A 27,247-nucleotide genomic window follows, 5' to 3' on the forward strand; every position below is an offset into this window, starting at 1 on the left:
TTCAAGGCTCACTCCTTCCCCTACAGCCCAACCTGTCTCCTGCCATGGTCAAGGAAGGAAGCCAACGTCCCTGTCCGACCTGTTCAGCAAAACATTGAACAAGCACACCAATCAGACAGGATAAACAAATATGATTCCCTGCTCCAACAGCTTTCAAATGCACCGAACATGATAACCGTGGTTACAGGTGGCCTTATGTATATAAAGATCTGTGTATAGTTATGTAATATCCTTGAAGACATATTTTTAGAGGGCTTAGGTAATACTTTAAAGTAGTTGGTAAAGAATTTAGGAAAAACAATAGCTATATCTGGAAATTATTTGTCTTAATTTTTTTTTTTTTTTTTTTAAGGTACTATAGTCCGTGTCCATAGACCAAGACAAACCTTCCTTATCTTGTTCTAGAAAAAAAACTACAAACAGAAAATTATTGTACCAATAATGACCCAACAATTTGAAATACCTTCCTTTTGTTAAACGTTGTCTTAAGATTATTCAAGTGCCCTCATCAGAGTTGAGGGAAATGGAAACTACTGAGTACTCCCTTCCGACAAAATCCGTCTCCATTCTGGAGTATTGTACACTGTAATCTTTTTACATTCACACAATATATTTATATGGGGGATAGCGCGAACGCAGTCCCCCGCTACCAAAAATTGCGCACTCGAGTTAACCACATTTGGGTTAATCGCAGGGGTCAGCACCACCGGAGTGCAATGGTGGGCCTCGCCCCGGGAGAACCGCCTTCGTGATCACGGTATCTCCTGTGCCAGGTAAGTATGCTGTCCTGCCCGCCACCACCACCCACCCTCGCCATCACTACACACCTCAACCTGACTCGCGCTGATTTGTGGTAGCAGAGCAAACTAGTATTTTTGAGGTTCTTCATATGTTTATTGTCGAATGTACTGTTTCATATGCTCTGCTTCCTGAAGCTGTAGTCCCCGAATATTTATCAATATCCGCCATACAACTGTGCTGTATGCTCTTTGCAGTGCATATACACTAACCAAGAGTTGTTTAATTTGCCCCAGAGTAGAACTGCTAATCTAATCCGCTGGAATTGTAGACATACTATAATGTGAAATAGTGCGATTCTAGGTAGTATAGTTCAGTTTCATAAATCGATTGATTGTTGTTAAATTCAGTCTCAAATCCGTAAAGTTCAAAAAAGAAAATGGGACTACTTAGTAACTGCAAAATAATGTTCTGTTAGCATCATTGAAGTTAGTGAAATTCATCAATTATTAATGCCTCAAGTATGCACTGGCATTAACAAGATTATCTTTTTGTTTCTTCATGTAATGAGTTAAAAACTAATTCAGTTTCCGGCAAAATGAAAGCTATTTGAGTTTCAACGTGCCGGTCTCCACCACTATACTTGGAACATAGATTTACCATAATATATAATGCTTGTGAACACACCAAGGTACTATACATAATTTCAAATACTGTATAAGGGAATATTTTGGTCACATACTAATGAACGTTTGTAACAATTCCTCAAAAATACGAAGGCTTAAGTGTACGACACAATACTGAAGTGGAGAAGGTTACAAAAGCCACAGTTTTTGCTTGGCGCGTGTGGCCTTGTTGCCGGCAGTACCTTTTCCAGGGTAGGTTGCAGCCTGAAGAGTGACACTCCAAAATTTGCCGTGGATTGGCATCGCTTCTCGGCCTCTTGGCTGGGAATTGTTAAGGGAAAATCAACGTGTGCCTGGCACCAATGACACGGGCCGCCCTGACTTAGTGCTGAGAAAAGGCGGGGAAGTGGTAATAGTGGACATCACCTGCCCCTTTGAAAATGGGGAGGAAGCCTTCCAGGAGGCCAGAAGAAGAAAAGAGAATAAATATGCAGATCTAGCAAGAGATCTGCGAATGAGTCATGAGAGAGTAAGTGTGGAAGCATTTGTTGTAGGACCCCTAGGGGGTTATGATCCCAGCAATGAACGCTTAATTAGAAGACTGGCTTCCAAGTCTTACCTGAAACTGTTTAGGAAACTCTGTGTTAGTGACGTCATAAGCTGGAGCAGGAAAATATATATTGAGCACCTTACTGGCGCTCAACAAGTTTAAACCTTTTTCAAAACATGCTGTCCCCACCAAGGGTCCTATGCATTTCTTAATTCATAAAGACAAGGCTGTAAATAAATATTCCCACAACATGGACATATCAAAACATTTTCATATAAGTTCACCATAATATCATATCTCTGTAATGTTAAATGTTAATGCCATTTTCCTGTAAAGTGTTGTAAGATTTTCTTCAATAAAAAATAAATCTGTTCTTATCGGCTTAATTGTGGTCTGATATGTAAACAACACTAATGCGATAGTATGAGCTTACAACAATATGTAAGGTGCCCCTAAAGAAAAAGCAGGCGCGGCGGCGCGCGGGTGAAGGAAGGAAAGACAGAAAACGGCGTCAACCTAAGTCACTCGAGGGCATACTAGTGAAGAAATCAGTGATCAGTGAAACCGAACATCACACAAACTTTCAAGTGAGTGACCAAGAAACAGTCAAGCTCCCAAACTGCCTCCACAGCAACTTGACCTTCCTAGCGCGCGCCTCCGTAGCCTCTCTTAGGTGCATTTAGAGAACTAAACCACCGAAGTTGTGATACGACAGTATTTACCATGTCCTGCAACCACATCAGCAGAGTGTCCTACAAAGAAACGAAATCTTCTGCCCCTTTCAACACCGACTGCGATAGTAAACACACACCAACATACGGGGGGAGTGAAACAGTGAGTGCTGAACCTGTTCAATATAAGCTAATCAGTTCACGTGTGACCAGAACATTCATTCTAAACCACAAAGTGCATCCACTAAATTAAAACATTCCCAGCAAGTGACTCCGCCCCTTCACTGACGAACAGTTCACAGTGCAAGAGTGGTAACGAAAACATTCCACCTATTTCTACATTCGGTAATTGTACAAACGTCTTGCGGCGAGGAGTGTTGGCATTTAAAACTCTAGATGTGAAAGTGTGGATTAACGGCGCAGTGTAAATCAGTGATCCATTATGACACACAAGCAGCAGGAATATCACCAGTGTCAACAAGGAATAAGTAAAACCTGTAATTGTGCGATCTATCACATCCACGAATGCCACTCTCTTATACCACACTCCCATACACTCCCATACACACCATCCACATCCCCCACACCCCAGCTACCACAACTGCCTCACAACCAGATCTGCAAGAATTGACCAACAGTGTAGTGAAAAACTGTGACCCATTTTAGCACACACCATGCAAGATTGTCAGTAGTGAGAACAATTAACAAGTGAAGCTTATAACAGTGCCACCTACCACACCCACAAGTGCCATTCATCTCCACAATACTCACCACATACCTCACACCCGAGAAGGCTCACAGTGCCTTCTCACTCAACACCAGCGTCATCCAACCCTGACCACACCAAGCACTGACCCAGGTAATAAATCCCTCACGCACAAACTCGCTTTCCCTCAAATACCATTCCCCAACCCTCACTCCCCCACCATTACCCTTCTTCCCCACCCATAACTTACCCACCGAACACTCTCCTTTACCTTCCTTTCTTCACTTTCCGTCTACCAACACCCATCCCAAAACTCCCTTCCCCATCAGCACCCTAATCCCCACCTTCACCTCCCCACCACCACCCCTCTTCTCACACCACACTTCCCCTCACCACCCACCCTCCCACAACTCACTCCCCCAACAGGACCCTTCTTCCCACTCTTCCTCACTTCCCCATCACCACACTCCTTCTCAACCCTTTATTCCTCATCCCACTTTCCAATCTTCGCTTCCCGATCATCATCCTCCCCTATACCTCCTCCTTTCCCTAAGCCGTATCAGCTCCCCAATTCCCCTATATTCACTACCTTCCCCATTTCCCCCCTTCCCCAACCCTCATCCTCCGTCCTCTCCCACCTAGATATTCCCCAACCCTCCCTCAATGCCCTTCAACTTCACCTCACCAGCCTTTTCCCCCTCCCCTCCTCTCCTCATCTAGCCCCTAGACCAACTTTAGGCGCCCCCCTCATCCCCATATCCGCCCTTCCCCAAGCCTCTCCTCCCCACCATCCTGTTACCCGGGGTCCAAGTGCCACCAAGCCACTCTACCGTAACAGCAAAGTGCCAATCCACCCTCGACCGATTTATGACCCTCTGACCTCAGCTCAGCCCCACACGCCCTTCCCTTCCATGGCACTCCCTCCCCTATAACTACCCCCAGCCGCCTTTCTCCCAACCTTTCCCTAACCCTCACTACCTCCCCATCCTACCCCCCACACTCGCAGGATCTATCCCCGAGCCCCTTTCCCCCTTACCGTTATTACCTCACCACCCTCCTTTAGCCACCCTCGCTACCCCCACTTCTCCCCCACCCTCACTGCCCCTACTCATGTCCCCAGCCCTTACTGACTCTCTTCCCCTCACCTCAATTACGTCCCCACCCTTTTCCAACCGTGATCATCCTTTCACCAACCTCACCTACCCAAACCATCGCATCCCTCCCCACTCACCCACTACCTTCCCAGTCTTCCCCCCCCCCACGCTCTCTACCTCCCCACCTTTCCCTTGTCATTACTTAAACACCCCTACCCGTTCCCTCACTAGTTCCACACCCTTCTTCCACCTACCCCCCTTCCCCCAACCTTCTCCCACCAGCCCTCATACCTCTCCACCTTTTCCCCTCCCACCTTTACTAGATCCCCTAACTCGCTCTCTCCTTCCCCTAAATACGCCGAGCATCTACTATCCACTCAATCCTCTCCCCTTCACCTTTCCTTCTTCTTCCCCACCACCCCACCTTTGCCCTCACCACTACTCCTTTCCAGTTTTACTCCCCTACATCCGTCACCCGCCACTCCCTCCTCCCAACACCTCGCCCTCCCTTCCCGCAGGTCCCCCGACCAACCCCTACTGCCTATCCACTGCTTGCCTCCCCCACTACCTCCCAGCTACATTCTTCTCCAACTCTTCCCCATACTTACAACCTCAGTCTCCCTCCTCTCCAATCTTGCCTCACTCTATCCATCATAAAACAATGGATCTCCCACATACTGCAGTACAACACACCCACAAAGTCACATCACCCACACCAAACACCCAAAAGAGGTCATGTACATTCACTTCCCACCCCTACCGAACACAAAGGCCCTGTCCTAAGAGGAAAGCCAGCAAGGTGCCCCCCCAAAACCGCACATCTGGGGTGATAACCAGAGAACTGACGGGCCACCCCTGCTTGCAACCTGATGAGGCCCCACCCCCACAACGGAACCCTGGATTGTCTGACAGTGCACAACGAGGCAGTTCCGGTTGGCAAACTGGCGAGGCCTCCCCCTTACTTTGGGACACTGGGCTGTCTGCCGGAGTTAGAATTGACAGCTCCGGCTGGGCCTTTCCCCCACAAGGAAACTCTGGGGCATCTGCTGGTGGACGACATGACACCACCCACCTGCAGGCTGGTGAGGCCTCCCCCCCGCAAGGAAATCCTGGGGCATCTGCTGGTGAACGACTGGACAGCACCCATCTGCAGGCTGGTGAGGCCTCCCCCCCACAAGGAAACCCCGGGGTATCTGCTGGTGGACGACAGGACAGCACCCACCTGCAGGCTGGTGAGGCCTCCCCGCCATTGTGGGACCCTGGGGCATCTGCCAGCAGTCGACAGGACAGCTCCCACTGGCAAACTGGTGAGGCCTCCACCCAACAACTAGACCCTGGGGCATCTGCTGATGGATGCCACAGCCAATCCTGCTGGCAGGCTGATAGGACCTCCCCTCCACAACAGAAGAACAGAACATCTGCCATCAAGCACCTGGATAATTCTCCTCATCTGACTAGTGACAGCAACTCCTCCCTCCCACAATTGGTGATCGATACATCAACCAGTGGGAGCTCAGACATTACCCATCAACTGCCTGGTGAGAGTTTTCCCCTCCAAGGAAGCCCTGTGGCATCGGCCAGGGGAAACCAGGACTATACAGGGAGGCAACATGGAGAGGTCTCCCCTCCCCAAGGGACTCCTGAACACCAGAACCATCCCCACCGGCAGAATGGCGAGGTCACTCCACCGATCACACCCCAAGGAGAATCAAACAGTTTGCTGGAAACCCCAATTGTCAGGCAGGAAGCCAACGACCTTGCCCAAACAGTTCACCAAAACACTGAACAGACCCGCCAGCCAGAGAGGGTGTACAATGTCCTAAAAATTTGGTTCCCTGCTCCAACAACATTCAAATTCACTGAGCATGACAATCAAGGGTGCAGGTGGTCAACAACAAGTCAAAAGTGGTCAAATGCCAGACAGTCCCTGATAAGGCATCTAAAAGAGCACCATGACATTCATACTCACAGTTACACGAATTGCTGTGCTGGATGTGAGGAAACTCTGGGACAGAGGCCAACAACCCACAACTCAAACTGCGAAGCCAGCCGGCTCATCATTGTGCAACAAGTGAGACACAGACACCAATGCCCCACTTGCCCAGAGTCTTTTCCATCTAAGAAAGGACTACACAACCACCAGGAGAAACACAAGTGCCAAGAATGGCAGGGCAACAGAGACAGGCCACCCCCACTACCACCTGAAAGAGTATGTCGTCAAAGGAATGGCCAAAGTTCTCCCGCTCCTCCAGCCTCGCCTCCAGAAAATGAACAAGCACGTCAAGAACCACAAGAACACACCCACCCAGAGAATGAAAGCAGTCCAGAGCAAGATGGCTACCTCCACCCAGCCCCCACGAATCTAGCAAACTCAGACAGATCTGACCAAGTCCTTGTTAGGAGCGAAACTCCTGAGTTTCTGAGACACCTTGCCAGGGACTGGGAGAATTTTGATGAAACCAGAAACTTACAACAAGACATATACCAAGGTGATCAACGACATTCACGAGAAAACACCCCTCAAGTAGGGGAGGCCTTAAACCTGCAATCACAGTCAGCAACACCAGACACACAGTTGCAGGCCAGTGACACACCACCTTCACTGCCTATAACCATCTCTCAAGTTTCAGCCCACACAGCAGCAGGAGTAGTGGAAGAGGACAACAATGGAGCAGAAGAGAACCAGGACGAGGAGAATGATCCGGCAGAGGTGGAATGGTTACTGAGAAATTTTTATCCAATGGTAAAAGAACTCATCCGCACCCCTGACTGGGAAGCATTTGAGGGTCTCTTGGACACTATAACCCAGCAGGTTCAATCAGCATTTAACATCGACACCAACCACCAGCAACGAAAGAAAAAGCCCACAGACGTCAGTGACTGCAAGACCATTCAACGAATATACAGAAACAACAGACGGAGGGCAGTCCATCTGATAACGTCGGGCTCAGGGGAACAGTGTCAGATTCCAAAGGATGACATCAAACAACACTTCACTGAAAGAATGAAGGTTGCAGACCAGCAGGTAGAAGCAGTCAATAACCTTCCTCCTCCGCCAGATAACCGACCCCAGGTTGATGTCAATTCATTTTCTGAAGCAGAGGTCGACCGTAGATTAGCAGCAGCCGAAAACACATCACCTGGAAAAGATGGCATTTCCTACCGCCAGTGGAAAAAGGCTGACCCTGGATGCAGAGTTCTCACAGGTATCTTTAACATTTGCCTGGCAGCCAAAAAGATACCACAGGCTTGGAAGACATTGTACTCCATCTTGATACCCAAGTCTGGTGACAAAAACAACATAGCAAACTGGAGAAACATCACACTGTGTAACACCCTGTACAAGTTATATACTGGATGCCTTGCAGCCCGTCTCAGAAACTGGTGCACTGACAATAACATTCTCAATCCAGGCCAGAAGTGTTCTCTCCCAGCCGATGGAGTGCTGGAGCACAACTACCTGCTCCAGTATTACCTTGACAGGGCCAGACGTGAACAGGAAGATCTGTGCATTGCCTTCCTTGATATCTCAGATGCCTTTGGATCAGTTTCGCACTCCTTAATAAAGGCATCTCTCAACCGACTAGGAGCCGGACCACATCTCGTTGCAATCGTCGAGGACCTGTTGACAGATTGCACCACACAATTTCGAACCGCTGAAGGGGACACTGAAGATATCCCAGTGCAACGAGGGGTAAGACAAGGGTGTCCAATCAGTGCTCTTCTCTTCAACATTGCCATTGAACCCATCCTACACACTATCACACAAGCAGGCCTACGTATGGATGCCGCACATTCCCACCTATGCCTGGCCTACACTGATGACATCACCATCATTGCACGGAAAAAGGACACCCTCCAACACCTGCTTTCAGCAACCTGCAACATCTGTGCCTCCTTAGGTCTGTCCCTGAACCCAACCAAGTGCTCCACCCTGCACATAACAGGACACACACCAAGGGGAACACGGGACACCACCTTCTTGATAAATGGTCAGCCAATTACTGCGAAAAGAGATGGTGAACCCACAACTTTCTTGGGAAGACCTGTTGGATTCCATCTACTCCCTGACCTGTCATCAGTGGACCAACTAGTTGATCTCGGAACCACTATCCTGACCAGCAAACTGGCCCCATGGCAACGCATAGACGCCCTAAAATCCTTTGTCCTACCCTCTGCCGTCTTTGCCATGCGGACATGGCAGCTCAGGAAAGCAGACTGGAAGCACCTTGATGATACACTGAGACCACTGATAAAGAAAACTTTGTACCTACAATCCCGGGCATCAAACGAGTATCTGTATGGTAGCAGCCGGGCAGGGTCCTGTGCAATCCCACTCGCCGCAGAAGACTCAGACATATTTCTGATTGACACGGCCTTCAAGCTGCTCACCTCTAAGGACCAAGCACTGGAACAGATCGCCTGGAAAGATGTGCAAAATATCGCAGCCCAAAGAACACGAGGAGAACCATCCGTACAAGATGCCTGTCTGTTCCTCTCCAAAGAAGAAATGGGCAACAGGGCATCTGACCATCAAACCCTGTGGTCACGTGCCCGTGACGCATCTGGTCGCCTCAACGTACAATGGTCAGTCGACGACAACAATGATCTCCACATCCAAACTGAAGACCAGGTCCTCTGCAAACGTCACAGAAGGAAGATTGCCTCCACAATCCGCACCCAAAGGCGTCTCCATCGTGACGAAATGCTACATAGGAAACCTGACCAAGGGAAAGTGATGAAGGTCGTGGCACAAGAAAAGGCCTCATCTGCCTTCCTTCGGGATGGCAGCTTCACCACCTTTGCTGACTGGAGATTCATCCACCGTGCCCGTCTGAACCTCTTACCACTGAATGGAGCCCGTCGCCAGAGAGGAACCAACCCGCAGTGCAGAAGATGCCATCATCAGCAAGAGACCCTCCCTCACGTGGTCAACCACTGCATGAGACACGCAGCAGCCATGCAGCACCGCCACAATGCCCTTGTTACACGGGTAAAGAGGGCTGCAGAGGGCAGGAACTGGGAAGTGTTAAGGGAAAATCAACGTGTGCCTGGCACCAATGACACGGGCCGCCCTGACTTAGTGCTGAGAAAAGGCAGGGAAGTGATAATAGTGGACATCACCTGCCCCTTTGAAAATGGGGAGGAAGCCTTCCAGGACGCCAGAAGAAGAAAAGAGAATAAATATGCAGATCTAGCAAGAGATCTGCGTATGACTCATGAGAGAGTAAGTGTGGAAGCATTTGTTGTAGGACCCCTAGGGGGTTATGATCCCAGCAATGAACGCTTAATGCGAAGACTGGCTTCCAAGTCTTACCTGAAACTGTTTAGGAAACTCTGTGTTAGTGACGTCATAAGCTGGAGCAGGAAAATATATATTGAGCACCTTACTGGTGCTAAACAAGTTTAAACCTTTTTCACAATATGCTATCTCCACCAAGGGTCCTATGCATTCCTTAATTCATAAAGACAAGGCTGTAAATAAATATTCCCACAACATGGACATGTCAAAACATTTTCATATAAGTTCACCATAATATCATAATATCTCTGTAATGTTAAATGTTAATGCCATTTTCCTGTAAAGTGTTGTAAGATTTTCTTCAATAAAAAATAAATCTGTTCTTATCAGCTTAATATCTGATACGATCCCCATGTGGGATCTACGATATTAATCTGATTTTTGGACCATGGCGAAGTGCTAGGGGCTTGCTCCACCTTTGCCGCGGATCGGCCCGGTATTGCAGACACTCCCTCCGGGGAGATTAATAAATCATATAAAAAGGTGAAACATGGAACAATTGGATCCTTCATCCTGACGAAATAGTACACAGGAAACCTGACCAAGGGAAAGTTATGAAGGTTGTTGCACAAGAAAAGGCCTCATCTGCCTTCCTTGATGAGGCTCATTGACGAGCTGACTTCTCATGATACTGACCAGGGTCTGTATTAATAAAAACTTTTAGTAGTACTCCTAAAATTGGTACTAAAAGTGGTTGTAGCTGAGAGTTGCTTCTAAAAGTTCCTCCTAGGAGGACTCGTAGCAGTAATTTCGCTCCTACCATGAAGTGTTACCAACACAAAGAATATCTGCTTAATATATTTAAAAAATTACCATTACAAAGCCTTAGAGTTTCAGTATGTAGTTTAAAAATGAAAAACTAGTTTTTATATATAGAAACAACATCTATTTGATCATATATTATGATTCGTTACGAATGTCGATAAAATGGATAAAATGTAAACACATCGGGTGGTCAGCTGATCGTACCTGCTACCATCGGGGCATCGTGCGTACATAGTACAATGACCGTCAACAATGGCACAATTTCAAGATTCCACGGCTGCAGATAAATTCAGGAGAAAGAGAAACTGGACGGAGGGAGTGTACGAGGGACCTTCACAAACCTCTTAACAATGTGTGGAGCAGCTAGAGCATAGAGTGTTTACGTTATCATATTGCTCACTGATGACTGCGATGGTCCAATGTCATCACAATTACACTGCTGCATTTTTCCAGTTGCAAGGTACCTAAATAGTATCAACAATTTCATCTCGGATGCGAGAGGAAGGTTTCGGTATGTGGGCGTTTCCAGTACATCTCTTACTAAATCAGTAATAAATAATGCCCTCACGATCGAAACGGTACCTTCTTACAAGTTTCTGATCATAATCTATGAATGCATCCTTCCAGCTCGATAATTTCTGCGTGGTGGATGGTGTCGATCAGCCATGGTCTATGTTGTCTTGTCTCTTGGTGTTTGAGGGACGCAGCTACTGTGTTTACTGTCACTAAAAGCCCTACTAACTCCTTAAAAGTCCTTGTGGAGGACTTTTATTTTTTAGCGATTTTACGAGTAAACTTAGGAGTTGAAAGTGACGTTTAGGAGTACATCTAGAAGTTAGGAGCCAAATTTCACTTTGAGAGTAACTTTTACTCCTAGGAGTTTTTATTAATACGGGCACAGATATACTGTGATGGCTCACTTGACACTGTAACTGGACAAGCCGGGGTAGCGGTCACTGTAATGAGACGGGATAGGTTCTGTCATGAGAGTGAGACTCTAGTTAAACTACATGACTGGGCCTCTTCCACTCAGGCAGAACTAGTTGCACTTGAGGTGGGATTGCAGCAAGTCAGTACAAGGAGGAATGACGCTGTGATTTTCTCTGATAGTATGGCTGCATTGCAAGCACTGTCCAGTGTGCACCCCCCTCCTGGTCCGAACTTATCAACAAGACACAGAATATGGTGGCCACACTTAGGGAGGACAACATCAGGGTGAGGTTTGTCTGGATTCCCTCACATGTAGGTATTCCAGGGAATGATCGAGCTGATGTACTTGCCAAGGAAGCATCCAGGCTATCTTCCCACGATTATGATTTAGGACTATCGATTAGACAAATAAAATCCCAGATAAAAGCTATACAAACAGAGGAGGTCATTAACATGAGAACTATACAACAATATATCAGCAGGTCTATACACTATTACAATAAGGTTGCTTTAACCACGTCATACACGTATGGTAAAAAGATTACTAGTAGATGGGTTGACTCTGTGCATGCCAGGATCAGACTAGGCTATGACTATCCCTGGCAGCTTGGTTGGCAGGTGGAGGATGAGGCCAGACAGCGTCGAGTGTGTCATGAGCCAAACAAACACACACTTCACCATTATGTTCTCGAGTGTGAACACTTGCTAGAATACAGGAACCCACAACTATTGTCACTTGAACTACAGGCAAAATATATGTTGGAAAACTATATTGTATCCAAAATACTTATAAAACATAAAGGATTTGCACCACCAATGTAACTGTGGACACTAAGAGGAATATAATTTTCTCCCCCTCTCTCTCTTTCCCTCTCTCTCGCAATTTATCCATCAATCTATCTACCTATGTCTATCTGTCCAGCTAACTCTCCCTCCTATCCATATTTCTCCACACCTGTGTTTGTCGTTATTTTTTAGCCTGTCAGTGAGTCCCTCCTCTAAATCTCATAATTGCTTACTGCACCTCACTCATTTCCGTCCTTTCTCCTGCCTATGCCTATCTCTCTCTCTCTCTCTCTCTCTCTCTCTCTCTCCATGCCTTTGTTCTCAAATCCCATATTTACTAGAATAATTCCGTTTCAATAAGGAAATAGGTAGAAATTGGTTTGGCAATAGAGTAGCAGACGAATGGAATAAGCTACCTAGTAAAGCAGTTGCTGCCTCTTGCATTGAGAGTTTCAAGCATAGGCTAGATAAGCATATGACAAATAAGGGGTGGATATAGAAAAAAGAAAATCTTATAACCAATACTAATTCATAATTTTTGCTTTTCAGGTTACACTACGATAGTCTCAATTCTCCTTTCACACTTTCCTGCAAAATGTCCACGCCAGTTTTTCTATACTGCGTGGTGTTCTTTCTGACTTTTTCCTGCCGGCTTCAGCTGGAGGGTCTGGAGGGCGGGGGAGAGCCTTCTTCTTTGCTATCCTTATCTCATTCTAGTAGTTCAGTTACTCTTCTAGGAGCTGCCTAGCATGGGCCAACCGGCCTACTGCAGTTATCCTCTCTAGACTTAGGAGTCAGTAGTAGCATCAGCAAATTTGCCGACGATACAAAAATAGAGGGTATCATTAACTCGACTGTCGATTGCTATAACTTACAAAAAGACCTCGATATATTGTCCAAATGGTCTAAAACTTGGCAAATGGAATTTAACGTTGAAAAATGCAAGTACTTAACGTAGGCAAGACCATTGGAGACACTAAATACAGCATAGATAAGAAAGAAATTAGCAAATCGGAATGCGAGAGGGATCTAGGAGTTATGATTAGTAACGACCTTAAACCAAGGCAACGGTGTATTAATGCGAGAAATAAAGCAAATAGGGTCCTAGGATTTATTTCGAGAAGCGTGAGCAATAGATCATCAAAAGTAATACTGAAACTTTAGCATTAGTAAGGCCACATTTAGACTACGCAGTACAATTTTGGTGTCCTTACTATAGAATGGACATTAATTCGTTAGAAAATGTACAGAGAAGAATGATAAAAATGATACATGACGTCCGGAACCTGTCATATGAAAACAGACTGAAAAGACTCCTGCATTAGCTAGAGAGGCGTAGAGTAAGGGGAGACTTAATTGAGGTGTTTAAGTGGATGAAGGGTATAAATAAGGGAGATATTAGCAAGGTACTTAAAGTGAGAATACAGGATAGAACTAGAAATAATGGTTTCAAACTAGAAAAATCTCGTTTCAATAAGGAAATAGGCAGAAACTGGTTTGGTAACAGAGTGGTAGACGAATGGAATAAGCTACCTAATAAAGTAGTTGCTGCCTCTTCCATTGAGAGTTTCAACCATAGGCTAGATAAGCATATGACAAATAAGGGTTGGATATAGAAAACAGAAAATCTTATAACCAATACTAATTCATACTTTTTCCTTTTCCTTTTTTTTTTTTTTATGTGTCCGACTTCTGGGCATAGGGTTCACAGCCTGCTCTCAAGGCCCAGTAGTCCTCCTACATACCATACACCTCTCTACATGTCACCACTTCGGCGCTAACACCCACCGTCCATATTGAATACATGCTAGGGCTGTCTCATACAGGCCTCTTGTATTGGTATTAGCGGGGGTACTTTTATGACATGTCGGCGGGTTATCTGGTAGATCAAGAAAGTCTGCTTTTATGAAATTCAAATCCATAAACTGTTCCCTGCCCCAGCCGGGATTCGAACCTGGGTCCATCAGGACTGCAGGCCGCCTCTCTACCGATTCAGCCACCGCTGTGATAATCTCTGTTCTCCTTTCACACTTTCCTGTAAAATGTCCACGCCAGTTTTTCTATACTGCGTAGTGTTCTTTCTGACTTTTTCCTGCCGGCTTCGGCTGGAGGGTTTGGAGGGCGGGGGAGAGCCTTCTTCTTTGCTATCCTTATCTCATTCTAGTAGTTCAGTTACTCTTCTAGGAGCTGCCTAGCATGGGCCAACCGGCTTACTGCAGTTATCCTCTCCTTATGTTCTTTTGTAATCCGACCACTTCCTTAGCCCTACCCACTCCACACATTCCCCAAAGCTATCATTCTCCAACCCCCTGGCCATACAACAAAATCCCTCCCACCACTGCCTGCATGCCAGCTCTACAAGGCAGAGCCCCCGGCGCACACAGCCCCCTATCCCAGCATTCTTCAAGGCTCACTCCTTCCCCTACAGCCCAACTTGTCTCCTGCCATGGTCAAGGAAGGAAGCTAACGTCCCTGTCCGACCTGTTCAGCAAAACATTGAACAAGCACACCAATCAGACAGGATAAACAAATATGATTCCCTGCTCCAACAGCTTTCAAATGCACCGAACATGATAACCGTGGTTACAGGTGGCCTTATGTGTATAAAGATGTGTGTATAGTTATGTAATATCCTTGAAGACATATTTTTAGAGAGCTTAGGTAATACTTTAAAGTAGCTGGTAAAGAACTTAGGAAAAACAATAGCTATATCTGGAAATTATTTGTCTTAATGGTCTTTTTTTTTTTTTTTTTTTTTTTAAGGTACTATAGTCCGTATCCATAGACCAAGACAAACCTTCCTTATCTTGTTCCAGAAAAAAAACTACAAACAGAAAATTATTGTACCAATAATGACCCAACAATTTTAAATACTTTCCGTTTGTTAAACGTTGTCTTAAGATTATTCAAGTGACCTCATCAGAGTTGAGGGAAATGGAAACTATTGACTAGTCCCTTCCGACAAAATCCGTCTCCATTCTGGAGTATTGTACACTGTACAGTAATCTTTTTACATTCACACAATATATTTATATGGGGGATAGCGCGAACGCAGTCCCCCGCTACCAAAAATTGCGCACTCGAGTTAACCACATTTGGGTTAATCGCAGGGGTCAGCACCACCGGAGTGCAGTGGTGGGCCTCGCCCCGGGAGAACCGCCTTCGTGATCACGGTATCTCCTGTGCCAGGTAAGTATGCTGTCCTGCCCGCCACCACCACCCACCCTCGCCATCACTGCAAACCTCAACCTGACTCGTGCTGATTTGTGGTAGCAGAGCAAACTAGTATTTTTGAGGTTCTTCATATGTTTATTGTCGAATGTACTGTTTCATATGGTCTGCTTCCTGAAGCTGTAGTCCCCGAATATTTATCAATATCCGCCATACAACTGTGCTGTATGCTCTTTGCAATGCAAATACACTAACCAAGAGTTGTTTAATTTGCCCCAGAGTAGAACTGCTAATCTAATCCGCTGGAATTGTAGACATACTATAATGTGAAATAGTGCGATTCTAGGTAGTATAGTTCAGTTTCATAAATCGATTGATTGTTGTTAAATTCAGTCTCAAATCCGTAAAGTTCAAGAAAGAAAATGGGACTACTTAGTAACTGCAAAATAATGTTTTGTTAGCATCACTGAAGTTAGTGAAATTCATCAATTATTAATGCCTCAAGTATGCACTGGCATTAACAAGATTATCTTTTTGTTTCTTCATGTAATGAGTAAAAACTAATTCAGTTTCCGGCAAAATGAAAGCTATTTGAGTTTCAACGTGCAGGTCTCCACCATTATACTTGGAACATAGATTTACCATAATATATAATGCTTGTGAACACACGAAGGTACTATACATAATTTCAAATACTGTATAAGGGAATATTTTGGTCACATATTAATGAACGTTTGTAACAATTCCTCAAAACTATGAAGGCTTGAGTGTGCGACACAATACTGAAGTGGAGAAAGTTACAAAAGCCACAGTTTTTGCTTGGCGCGTGTGGCCTTGTTGCCGGCAGTACCTTTTCCAGGGTAGGTTGCAGCCTGAAGAGTGACACTCCAAAACTTGCCGTGGATTGGCATCGCTTCTCGGCCTTTTGGCTAAGATCAAAGTGTAGTATCTGTTCTTATCAGCTTAATATCTGATACGATCCCCATGTGGGATCTACGATATTAATCTGATTTTTGGACCATGGCGAAGTGCTAGGGGCTTGCTCCACCTTTGCCGCGGATCGGCCCGGTATTGCAGTACCTCCGGGATCGGTCCACTCCCTCAGGGGAGAATAATAAATCATAAATTAAAGTGAAACATGGAACAATTGGCTCCTCCATCCTGACGAAATAGTACACAGGAAACCTGACCAAGGGAAAGTTATGAAGGTTGTTGCACAAGAAAAGGCCTCATCTGCCTTCCTTGATGAGGCTCATTGACGAGCTGACTACTCATGATACTGACCAGATATACCGTGATGGCTCACTTTACACTGTAACTGGACAAGCCGGGGTAGCGGTCACTGTAATGAGACGGGATAGGTTCTGTCATGAGAGTGAGACTCTAGTTAAACTACATGACTGGGCCTCTTCCACTCAGGCAGAACTAGTTGCACTTGAGGTGGGATTGCAGCAAGTCAGTACAAGGAGGAATGACGCTGTGATTTTCTCTGATAGTATGGCTGCATTGCAAGCACTGTCCAGTGTGCACCCCGCTCCTGGTGCGAACTTGTCAACAAGACACAGAATATGGTGGCCACACTTAGGGAGGACAACATCAGGGTGAGGTTTGTCTGGATCCCCTCACATGTAGGTATTCCAGGCAATGACCGAGCAGCTGATGTACTTGCCAAGGAAGCATCCAGGCTATCTTCCCACGATTATGATTTAGGACTATCGATTAGACAAATAAAGCCCCAGATAAAAGCTATACAAACAGAGGAGGTCATTAACATGAGAACTATACAACAATATATCAGCAGTCTATACACTATTACAATAAGGTTGCTTTAACAACGTCATACACGTATGTTAAAAAGATTACTATAGTCTGATTCCCGCCCGTTTGCGGCTTAGGTGTGGCCCACACCTGTGGACAATGGTGCCACGTTTCCCCAACTTGCGATGTGAAACGGAAGCTGTTTATGTACAAGGCATCACAAATTCGATAAATTCAGATGAATAAAACTTACACTTGTGTATTTTGATGGATAAATCAACAGTAATCTTACTATGCATAAAATATTTATACAGTAACACAGAAACATGGCATACATATTGTACAGTGTTGCTAAAAGAAATAGCAGTCACTTTTAATGTTTTTTAGCGTAGTTTTAGGGTGGTTAATAATATTACAGTTATGGATATAATAGAATGAGCCTGAAAAAAGAAGAAATATGCCAATATCCAAAGTAAAAGAAATAATTCATATAATTCTTGTGAGTGGCAGCACTGACAGATAGCTTCCCTACAGAGAGAGAGAGAGAGAGAGAGAGAGAGGCAGGAGAGGGGCATGCATTGAATGCATTGTCGGCATCACTAAATATAACCAAACCAAATTAACAAATGAAAGCACAATTATAAATAACTTATAAAAGAATCAAAAGTACTCAGGGTAGCTCACATTTCCCGCCAGGAGAGAGAGAGAGAGAGAGAGAGAGAGAGAGAGAGAGGTCTGTCACTGCCTTCTTTGTATTCATTTGTTCCTTTGTACATACTGCACACACTGATATACATTGTTCCTATTGATGCACATATATCTATACACGTAATTTCTCTCTCTCTCTCTCTCTTCTAATACTGACCACGTGGTAGGTGAATCCAGCCCCCCCTTCCCCTTCCCTCCCTTCGTAATCCCTCCTGGGTGTCTCAGGTCAAATCCCCCTTCACACTTCCCCTCCCCCCTGGACCACCACCCCAACAAACCCACATCCACACTCCCACCCACACCTACACCCACACCCCACTACGTCGGGGTGTATGAATCAGTAACGTAACAAACCTCTCAGCAGACAGTAACTTTGACACTCCATCTACTACTAAATATGACAAAACCAAATTAACAGATGAAAGCACAATTATAAATAACTTATAAAAGAATCAAAAGTACTCAGGGTGGCTCACATTTCCCGCCAGGAGAGAGAGAGAGAGAGAGAGAGAGAGAGAGAGAGAGAGAGAGAGAGAGAGATAACGGTATAGAAAGCGTGGCAACACTGTACACAGGTGCGGGCCACACCACAGCCGCAAACGTGCGCGAGTCCTACTATAGTAGATGGGTTGACTCTGTGCATGCCAGGATCAGACTAGGCTATGACTATCCCTGGCAGCTTGGTTGGCAGGTGGAGGATGAGGCCAGACAGCGTCGAGTGTGTCATGAGCCAAACAAACACACACTTCACCATTATGTTCTCGAGTGTGAACACTTGCTAGAATACAGGAACCCACAACTATTGTCACTTGAACTACAAGCAAAATATATGTTGGAAAACGATATTGTATCCAAAATTCTTATAAAACAAAGGATTTGCACCACCAATGTAACCGTGGATACTAAGAGGAATATAATTTTCTCCCTCCCCCCACTCTCTCTCTCTCTCTCGCTATTTATCCACCTATCTACCTATGTCTAACTATCTGTCCAGCTAACTCTCCCTCGTTTTCATATTTCTCCACACCTGTGTTTGTCGTTATCTTTTAGCCTGTCAGTGGGTCCCTCCTCTAAATCTCATAATTGCTTACTGCACTTCACTCATTTCCGTCCTTTCTCCTGCCTATGCCTAGTCTCTCCCTGCCACTCCCTCCTTTCCCTCTGGTTCCATAGGACTTCTCACTTGTTAAAATCTCCTCTTGATGCTACTAATCCTTCCTATTCTCCCTGTTTCTCTCCTATAGTCTCACCAATCTAAAACCAAGGTTTGGGTGGGGTCTGGCGCTGGGTGCACCCATGCCATACTTCCTAAACGAGGGATGAGTAGATTCTGTTATATATGTAATAGGCATCACAGATAGGTACACACATACTAATACAATATAAACGTAAGTATTCTAGGATATAAAAGGAAGATAAACTTGTAATGCGTATGGCTCTTGTACATCAATAAAGAAACGTGGCATACATATTTTACAGTGGTGCTGAAAGAAATGTAATTACTTTTACCGACATTCACGGTAGTTCTAAGTTGGGTAAGCAATGTAACAATTACGTTTATAACATAATTTGAAGGAATCAGTAGAACATACGCTATTTTTTTAATAGAAATAAATAAGTTAAAACACTCACGAGTGGCAACATCCAGATCCACTGGAGGGAGATTTAAGCTTCTGTCACGTGCTTCCACTGTTCACTTTCTGTTATATATATAACTTAAATTATATTTATAACTTAAATTAGTTTGTCTTTACACACACACACACACACACACACACACACACACAGAAGTGGGTGAAGTCATGTCAGGCCAGGTGGCGAGATGTGAGCGGCGAGCTCTAACGGTGTCAGGTCAGCCACTAGCCAATCAGAGTATAGGAAACAAGGCAACGCTGTACGCCGGGAAATCCCCGGCTGGACTCCACCCAAACCTTGGTTTTAGATTGGTGAGACTATAGCCAGTCTCTCTCTCTCTCTCTCTCTCTCTCTCTCCACGTCTTTGTTCTAAATCCCATAATTACTGCCCTGCCCTGCCGCTCCCTCCTTTCCCTCTGGTGCCACTGGACTTCTCAAGTACTTGTTAAAATCTCCTCACACCGTCGCCCCATTACCTCCTCGTGCTGCTATAATAATCCATCCTCTTCCCCCTATTAATCCCTCGCTTCTGCCATCTCTCTCCTTCATAAATTCAACTCTTAAATAAAGCTTTCCTATATGTCTATCACTATGGTCCATCTATTTTATGAAGAGCGTTTGGGCGTTGTCCGTCTTGGGGAGTCCCCGTCCCACAGTGTTGCCATACTTTGTACTGGGCAACTTAATCGGATTAGAAACAAAGCGCTAATGACAACTCTCTTTCCCAGCACACCACTGTCTCTCTGCATATAGAAATTGCATTTTTTATAGATTAATTCTATAAAAAGTCTACGCACTTTTATAAATTTTTAGAATTTGAGGAAAAGCCTCCAGAGTGACTGTCTGTCTGTCTTGTTGCGCTCTTATTCATTCCCTTTCTCCATGACCTTTCCCCCTACTCTGTTTCTGTGTGTCTGTCTGTCTTTCTCTCTCTCTCTAACATTATTTTTTATTATGACTGTGATTTTCTCCTTAAAGTGTAGGTTTATTTGTGGTTTATAATTTCGATTTATTTTCTACACCACCTTTGAGGTCCTCCGTTTGCCTTCTCTTCTAAAAAATACTTATTTACGTTGTAAATAAGTTCTTTTTCTCTATTGTGGAGCACACGAGAGCGAGTAGCAGGAGTAAGAGCATCCATCTCAGGTGGCGGCCAGAGTGGAAATGACCTGGATTAACACGGTCACTCTACCCTTACAAGTTTGGCACCGTTGGAAAGCAACGTTGCCAAGTGTTGTGGTATTTATAAAAAGTAACTTATTAAAAGAAGAAGAGGCACTTACAACACTATATAGCCTTATTGAAGAATTAACATATATATACTGTAAATAAACTTCATTTAGAAGTAGTAAATAGCTGACATGAGACAGACAGGTGTACACGTTTGGCAAAGAGGCGGCCTAGGAAATTCCCAGGAGGGACAACGCCCAAACGCTCTTCATAAAATAGACGGACCATAGGTATGCTCCATCATGTATACTGAACTAGATATACTATTTCCCATGTAATATAATTATACAGTGTTACTATTTTTTGTATTGGATGCCTATCGCTACTTGTATTTTAAATGTATATACCAATGAAGCATCATTATATGCTGTATATATTGTGTAAGTATATATATTACGTAGGACTATGTATATGCATTACCTTTTGTCAATATGTCTGTCACACTCCATCATGTATACTAATCTAGACATACTGTCTCATGTAACATATATAGTCATTGCTATATTTTGTAATTTAATGTCTGTCGCTAATCATAATTTAAATTTATATACCAATGAAGCATCAATAAAGCTGTATGTATTGTGTATATGTATATATGTATATATATATATATATATTAAGTAGGCCATATATACACATTACCATTTGTCACAAACGCTTATACCAATATGTCCTTTTTATTTTATAATCTTTGTAATTATGTGTACTATAGTAACATGTAAATTCTAGCCCAAATTACTCTTACAACTAGCTGGGAGGAATCTCAGCGAGATAACTCTTCCTTTATTGGCCAACCATGTATAGTCATCATCTACTGACGCTGCCTTCTCACAGGATGAGGAAGGGGTGTCCAATAAACTAGCCCTACGGGGTCAAATTCAAAATTCAATTCGGGATGGCAGCTTCACCACCTTTGCTAACTGGAGATTCATCCACCGCGCCCGTCTGAACCTCATACCATTGAAAGAAGCCCGCCGCCAGGGAGGACCCAACCAACAGTGCGAGATGCCATCACCATCAGGAGACTCTGCCTCATGTGGTCAACCACTGCATGCAACACGCAGTAGCCACGCAGCACCGCCACAATGCCCTTGTTACACGGGTAAAGAGGGCTGGAGAGGGCAGGAACTGGGAAGCGTTAATGGAAAAGCAACATGTACCTGACACCAATGACATGGGCCGCCCAGACTTAGTGTTAAGAAATGGCAGGGAAGTGATAATAGTGGATATCACCTGCCCTTTGAAAATGGGGAGGCTTTCCACGAGGCCAGGAGAAGAAGAGAGCAGAAATATACAGATCAGGGAAGAGAACTGCGATTGACTCACGAGAGAGTAAGTGTGGAAGCATTTGTTGTAGGACCTCTAGGGGGTTATGATCCCAGGAATGAACGCTTAATGCGAAGACTGGCTTCCAAGTCTTACCTGAAACTGTTTAGGAAACTCTGTGTTAGTGACATCATAAGCTCGAGCAGGAAAATATATATTGAACACCTTACTGGTGCTCAAGTTTAAACTTTTTCACCCTATGCTGTTCCCATGAAGGGTCCTATGCACTCCTAAAATTCAGAGAGGCAAGGTTGTTGAAATGCGTGGCTTGCAAGACAGTGGCCCTGGAAACGAGGTGAGGGAAGAACAGTGTAGTGCCCCCAGAAACATGGTGAGAGAGAAACAGTGTAGTGCCCCCAGAACCGCAGTGAGAGAAGAACAGCGTAGTGCCCCCAGAAACACACCAACACCCCTACACGGACCCCACGGAGTAGCCACACCCACACTAGGGGACCCAATAAGACAATGGCATAAGGCAGCCCGGGTACCAGATCAGACTGGGGTGGAGCTGATATCTCAGTTCCTGACAGCATCCCTCTGGAGATGGCCAATTGCCACTCCCACCTTCGTCAGTTGGCCAAGTGTCGCACTGAAGGTGTTTCCTCCAAGACAGCCTATTGCCGCTCATCTCTTCTGCTCCAGGGGATGGCCTATTGCCGCTCCTTCCTCCTACCGAAGGAGACGACCTATTGCCGCTCTGAAGGCGCTGCCCCTGAGATGGCCTATTGCCACTCTAAAGGTGCTGCCCCTGAGACGGCCTATTGCTGCTCATCCCTCCTGCCAATGGAGATGGCCTATTGCTGCTCTGAAGGCACCACCCCCAAAATGGCCTATTGCCGCTCTGAAGGTGCTGCCCCTGAGACGGCCGATTGCCGCTCACCCCTCCTGTCGAAGGAGACGGCCTATTGCTGCTCTGAAGGTGCTGCCCATGAGACGGCCAATTGCCGCTCTTCCCTCCTGCCGACGGAGACGGCCAATTGCCGCTCCAAAGGCACTGCCCCTGAGACGGCCTACTGCCGCTCCCCCCTCCTGTAGAAGAGAAAGGCCAACGGTTGCTTGAGAGGTAACCAGAGGCACGCTGACTCCCCCACACAGCCACGGCCTATTGCCGGGCCCCACGGCCAAAAGGAGGTGTCATCATCACCCCTGCGTGAAACAGGCGCCCGGCTCCCCAGCACCAGAGAGACCCTGCGAGGCCTAACGGCTTCCCCTGGCCTACGGTCTCTACGCCTGGCCCTGGAGAAGACTCACCTGTTGGCCCCTAATGCAGGATGGTGCTGCAGCCCCTACCTGATGGCGCCCCTTGATTCTGGGGACCGCAGCCATCAGTCTCTCCAGGCCCTCCCCAGGACCCCCAGGCGCAACCTCTCCACGCCCAAGAGACAGCGAAAGACCTCCACCTCCGGCCAAAACCTGAGCCAGAGACTTCTGGACCTGTTTGGCCCCAGTCCTGAGGGCCACACCCCTAAACCTAGCCTGGAGACTATGGGCTCCTGTGCCACGTGCAGCCCTGGACGCGAGAGGACGCCCTTGCGAGCCGTCCCGTGCCCTCTCGGCACGCCCTCCCTTGGCGGTGCCCCTAGTCCGGCAGAATAGATGCTGGCATGTCTCCCCACCGCCCCCACAACACGAGTGAATTATGTCAAGTGTGGTATTGCCCCAGAACTAGTGACGTGAAATCATGTTAAGTGTGACGTTGCCCTAGAAAACAGGTTACAGTGATATAGTGACTTAATGTATGTCAAATGTTGGGGTGAGTGAAATCACGGGCGAATGAATAAGAACAAGTACAGCGAGTGAGTTCTGAGGAATCTGACTCATAAGTGACGCACTGATAGGAAACCAGTAAGACTTTCCCTGAGGAATTCGCTGTAGTGAAAATATACCTATGTCCCTTGTTACTAGAAAACAATAGAGAAGTGAGAGTAATATCATCCCCTTTATATTACCGTAAACACAGTGAATATCTAGTGTCCCTCTACTCCCTCGCTTCCTACAGAATCCCCTCCCCACAGCTAACGTAACGTAAACGAGGGATAGAATCAAATGTCAAAACCCCTTTGCTATCAGGTGATACTAAGAGTGAATTAATAATACTTATCCTTTCCCAACATTACCATAACTCTGTTCCGGCCTGTCACGAGTCCTTCCCCTCCCCCCCCCTCCGTGTGAACTCCCTCTTCCCGCGCTCCCACGCGCGCCTGTGTTCCCTGTACACCTGTTCACTAGACTGTATTGGCAACCGTATTGGTTAAGTCAGTATCCTGCGAGATACTAATATCCTAGTTAAGGTTTTATTTCTGTGTCACACATTGTGCTGTAACATCTGCTGCTTTTGTCCTGTGTCTGACTGTGGTAATATACGTGTAAAAGGTTATTGCCTGAAGTTTTTGTGTCCTGCCTCTCTTCCATTGCACTAAGCTCCGGTCTCGAAAGAGGACCCCGCTACACGTTAGGTGCTTTAGGACCGAGGAGTCGGGCCTTTTTCACCTAGCATTACAGTTGTAAATAAACATTCCCACAATGTGTACATAATGTCCCAATTTTTCATATAACATAATAGGATAATATCTCTAATATTAAATGTTACTGCCATATTCCTGTAAAGTTTTGTAAGATTTTCTTCACTAAAAAATAAATCCGTTCTTATCAACTTAATCGTATCACAAATTGCCGTTTGATATGTTAATAAAATGCGAATGTATGAGCCTACACCAAATATGTAAGGCTCCCCTTAGAGAAAGATTCAGGCGCGGCGGCACACGGGTGAGGGAAGGGAAGGCAGAAAACTGCGTCAACCTGTCACTCGAGGGCATACTAGTGAAGGAATCAGTGATAAGTGAAACCGAACATCAGACAGCCTTTCAACAAGCGAGTGACCAAGAAACTTTTAAGCCTCTGAACAGGCTCAACAGCAGCTTGACCTTCCCAGCGCGTGCCTCCGTAGCCTCTCTTAGGTGCATTTAGCAACTGCATTGTGAGAACTAAAACGCCGTATTCGTGATACGACAGTATTTTCTGTCCTGCAACCATATCACCAGCGTGTCCTGCAAAGAAATGAAATCTGCTGTGCCTATAAACACCGACAGTGTCCGTAAACACACGCTAACATACGGGGGCAGTGAAGTGAGTGAAACAGTGTGCTGAACCTGTTCAATATAAGCTCATCAGCTCACCTGTGACCAGAATATTCATTCTAAATCACAAAGTGCCTCCACGAAATTAAACATTCCCAGCACGTGACTCTGCCCCCTCACCAACAAGCAATTCACAGTGCAACAATGGTAACGATAACGTTCCACCTGTGTTACTACATTTGGTAAAATCACACAAAACAATAAATCCTATGATAACTGTACTAATGTCTCTCGGCTAGGTGTGTTGGCATTCAAAACTCTAGATGTGAGAGAATGGGCTAATGGTGCAGTGTAAATCAGTGCACCATTAGCCCATTCTTTCACATCTAGAGGAATTAGTCTCTGCTGTGTACTGTTGAGAAAGTTTATAAATTCTCGTTCTGAGAGAATCGGCGAAGCAAGCCAGAATAAAGTAATCATTGCTTGATTTTTAGCAAGACCACTCATTGTCCTGCTATCAGTATTATTGAATAAATATCCTTTAATATTAAAACACTATAAAAAAAAAACCGTGACAAAAGTTTAGTATTTACCTAAAGCAAGTACTTATCCTCAAACAGTAAAAAAAATAATCTTTCCACACCCCACTTTGCTTAACTAGATAAGGATGCCACCAGGAAGGCAGTTTGGTTATGCCTGAACGCGTATTTTCTTGGGAGTATGCACTTACCGGTTAACAGGTAGCTAGGAATAAGAATAATGTAGAAGCTGTAACAATTGCAAAATAATTGTGCAGTCACAATGGTAAGAGATTGTGAAAAAAAAAAAAAAATGAAAACACTTTTATCACAGAAAACAACATTCAGCATTTATTAAGTTACAGCATGGAAAACACTGAGTTAACGGAAGGCTTACATGAAGGAGTGTTAGTGAGATTATGGTGTGGCATGAAAATGAAAAATCAGGAGTGAGAACAATGGAAATGGGACTGTTGAGGAAAGTATGTAGAGCACAGAGTGGATAGGATACAAAATAATGTGATTCATGAAAATGCAGAGTGAGGAAGTCTGTGGATATCAGAATCGAAGAGAGTGTAATGAGGTGGTATCTTCATGTGGAGAGAATGGATAACAACTGTGGTAAAAAAAAAAAGGTATGTTGGACTCTTTACAAACAAAAGGTTACGAAAAGGACTCAGTGAGGAAAATGTAAGCTATATTAAAAAAAAAAAAAAAAAAAAACTTATGTAGTCTGGTGTGTGTAATACACAGTGTAACTGGCACAGGCGTAGTGTATTGGTACCTAAGAATGAAAGTGCAGATAGCCTGTTATACTGTACAGTAATAATGATCTGCTGATGAAAGGACGAGAGTGTGTGACCGTTTCTAACACACGGAATCTGAAGGTGAATGTAGGGAAGAGTAAAATTATGGTCTTCGAGAGAAATCAAGTCACTGAATATACAGTGTGGTTGGATGAGGTGGAAATCGAAAATGTGAGTGCGTTTAAGTACTTGGGTAGTGTGATGAATGAGGATGGAAGCTTTGAAGGTGAAGTGCTTGAAAGGGTACAACAAGGCAGAAAGGTTGCTGGTTCTTTGAAAGACTCCCCTAACAATGTTGTGAAAATGCAACAGGTGAGTGGATACAGCTTATGCATGAGATGGTACAATACACATACTGAAATTGCAGAGCATAAAGAGATAAAGATCAAGTCAGATCCCACTTGTACCTCTGAATGAGACAGCGGAGATATCAAGATCTTAAAAGTTTTACCAAGTCCAATTAATCGCTCAATATGCACCCTTTTACTGGAAAATTTCCTGTCTCTCAAGACATTTTCACTGTACATCCTGTTTTCTCTTTTAAACATTGTTGGTACATGAACAGTGACACCATATGCACCAAATAAATCTTGGACATCAAAGCCCTTTTCAGCCACAATGCCATCACCTCTGTCACATGATCCTGGTAAATCACTTCGCTCAATGATACTACGGCCACTAGCGGATCCACCGTATGCTGGTGATATGTAGGATATCAGGCCACCCGGGGTTGACCTAGTAACTGCTTTGAGGGTGTTGCGGTTTTTATAATTTGAAAAAGTAGCTTGTTGTGCCACTGGAAGGGAAGGACGTTTCATAGGCACTTCGGTTCCATCAATAATCACCCTCG

General features: G+C 45.1%; 4 non-coding genes across 4 annotated transcripts; 2 read left to right on the top strand and 2 right to left on the bottom strand.

Moving 5' to 3' along the window:
• Nucleotides 1–618: 618 nt before the first annotated feature.
• Nucleotides 619–781, bottom strand: LOC145397352 (U1 spliceosomal RNA). Its single transcript, XR_013896932.1, has one exon. It is a non-coding gene; the product is annotated as a U1 spliceosomal RNA (small nuclear RNA).
• Nucleotides 782–9,968: 9,187 nt separating this feature from the next.
• Nucleotides 9,969–10,160, top strand: LOC145397372 (U2 spliceosomal RNA). Its single transcript, XR_013896952.1, has one exon. It is a non-coding gene; the product is annotated as a U2 spliceosomal RNA (small nuclear RNA).
• Nucleotides 10,161–15,202: 5,042 nt separating this feature from the next.
• On the bottom strand, nt 15,203–15,365 carry LOC145397353 (U1 spliceosomal RNA). The gene has a single exon (XR_013896933.1). It is a non-coding gene; the product is annotated as a U1 spliceosomal RNA (small nuclear RNA).
• An 883-nt stretch (nt 15,366–16,248) lies between these two features.
• Nucleotides 16,249–16,441, top strand: LOC145397368 (U2 spliceosomal RNA). Its single transcript, XR_013896948.1, has one exon. It is a non-coding gene; the product is annotated as a U2 spliceosomal RNA (small nuclear RNA).
• The last annotated feature ends 10,806 nt before the right edge of the window (nt 16,442–27,247 follow it).

This window comes from Coenobita brevimanus, chromosome 40, assembly GCF_032717465.1.
Source record: "Coenobita brevimanus isolate Jiangsu-jjx chromosome 40, ASM3271746v2, whole genome shotgun sequence".
NCBI lineage: Eukaryota > Metazoa > Arthropoda > Malacostraca > Decapoda > Coenobitidae > Coenobita > Coenobita brevimanus.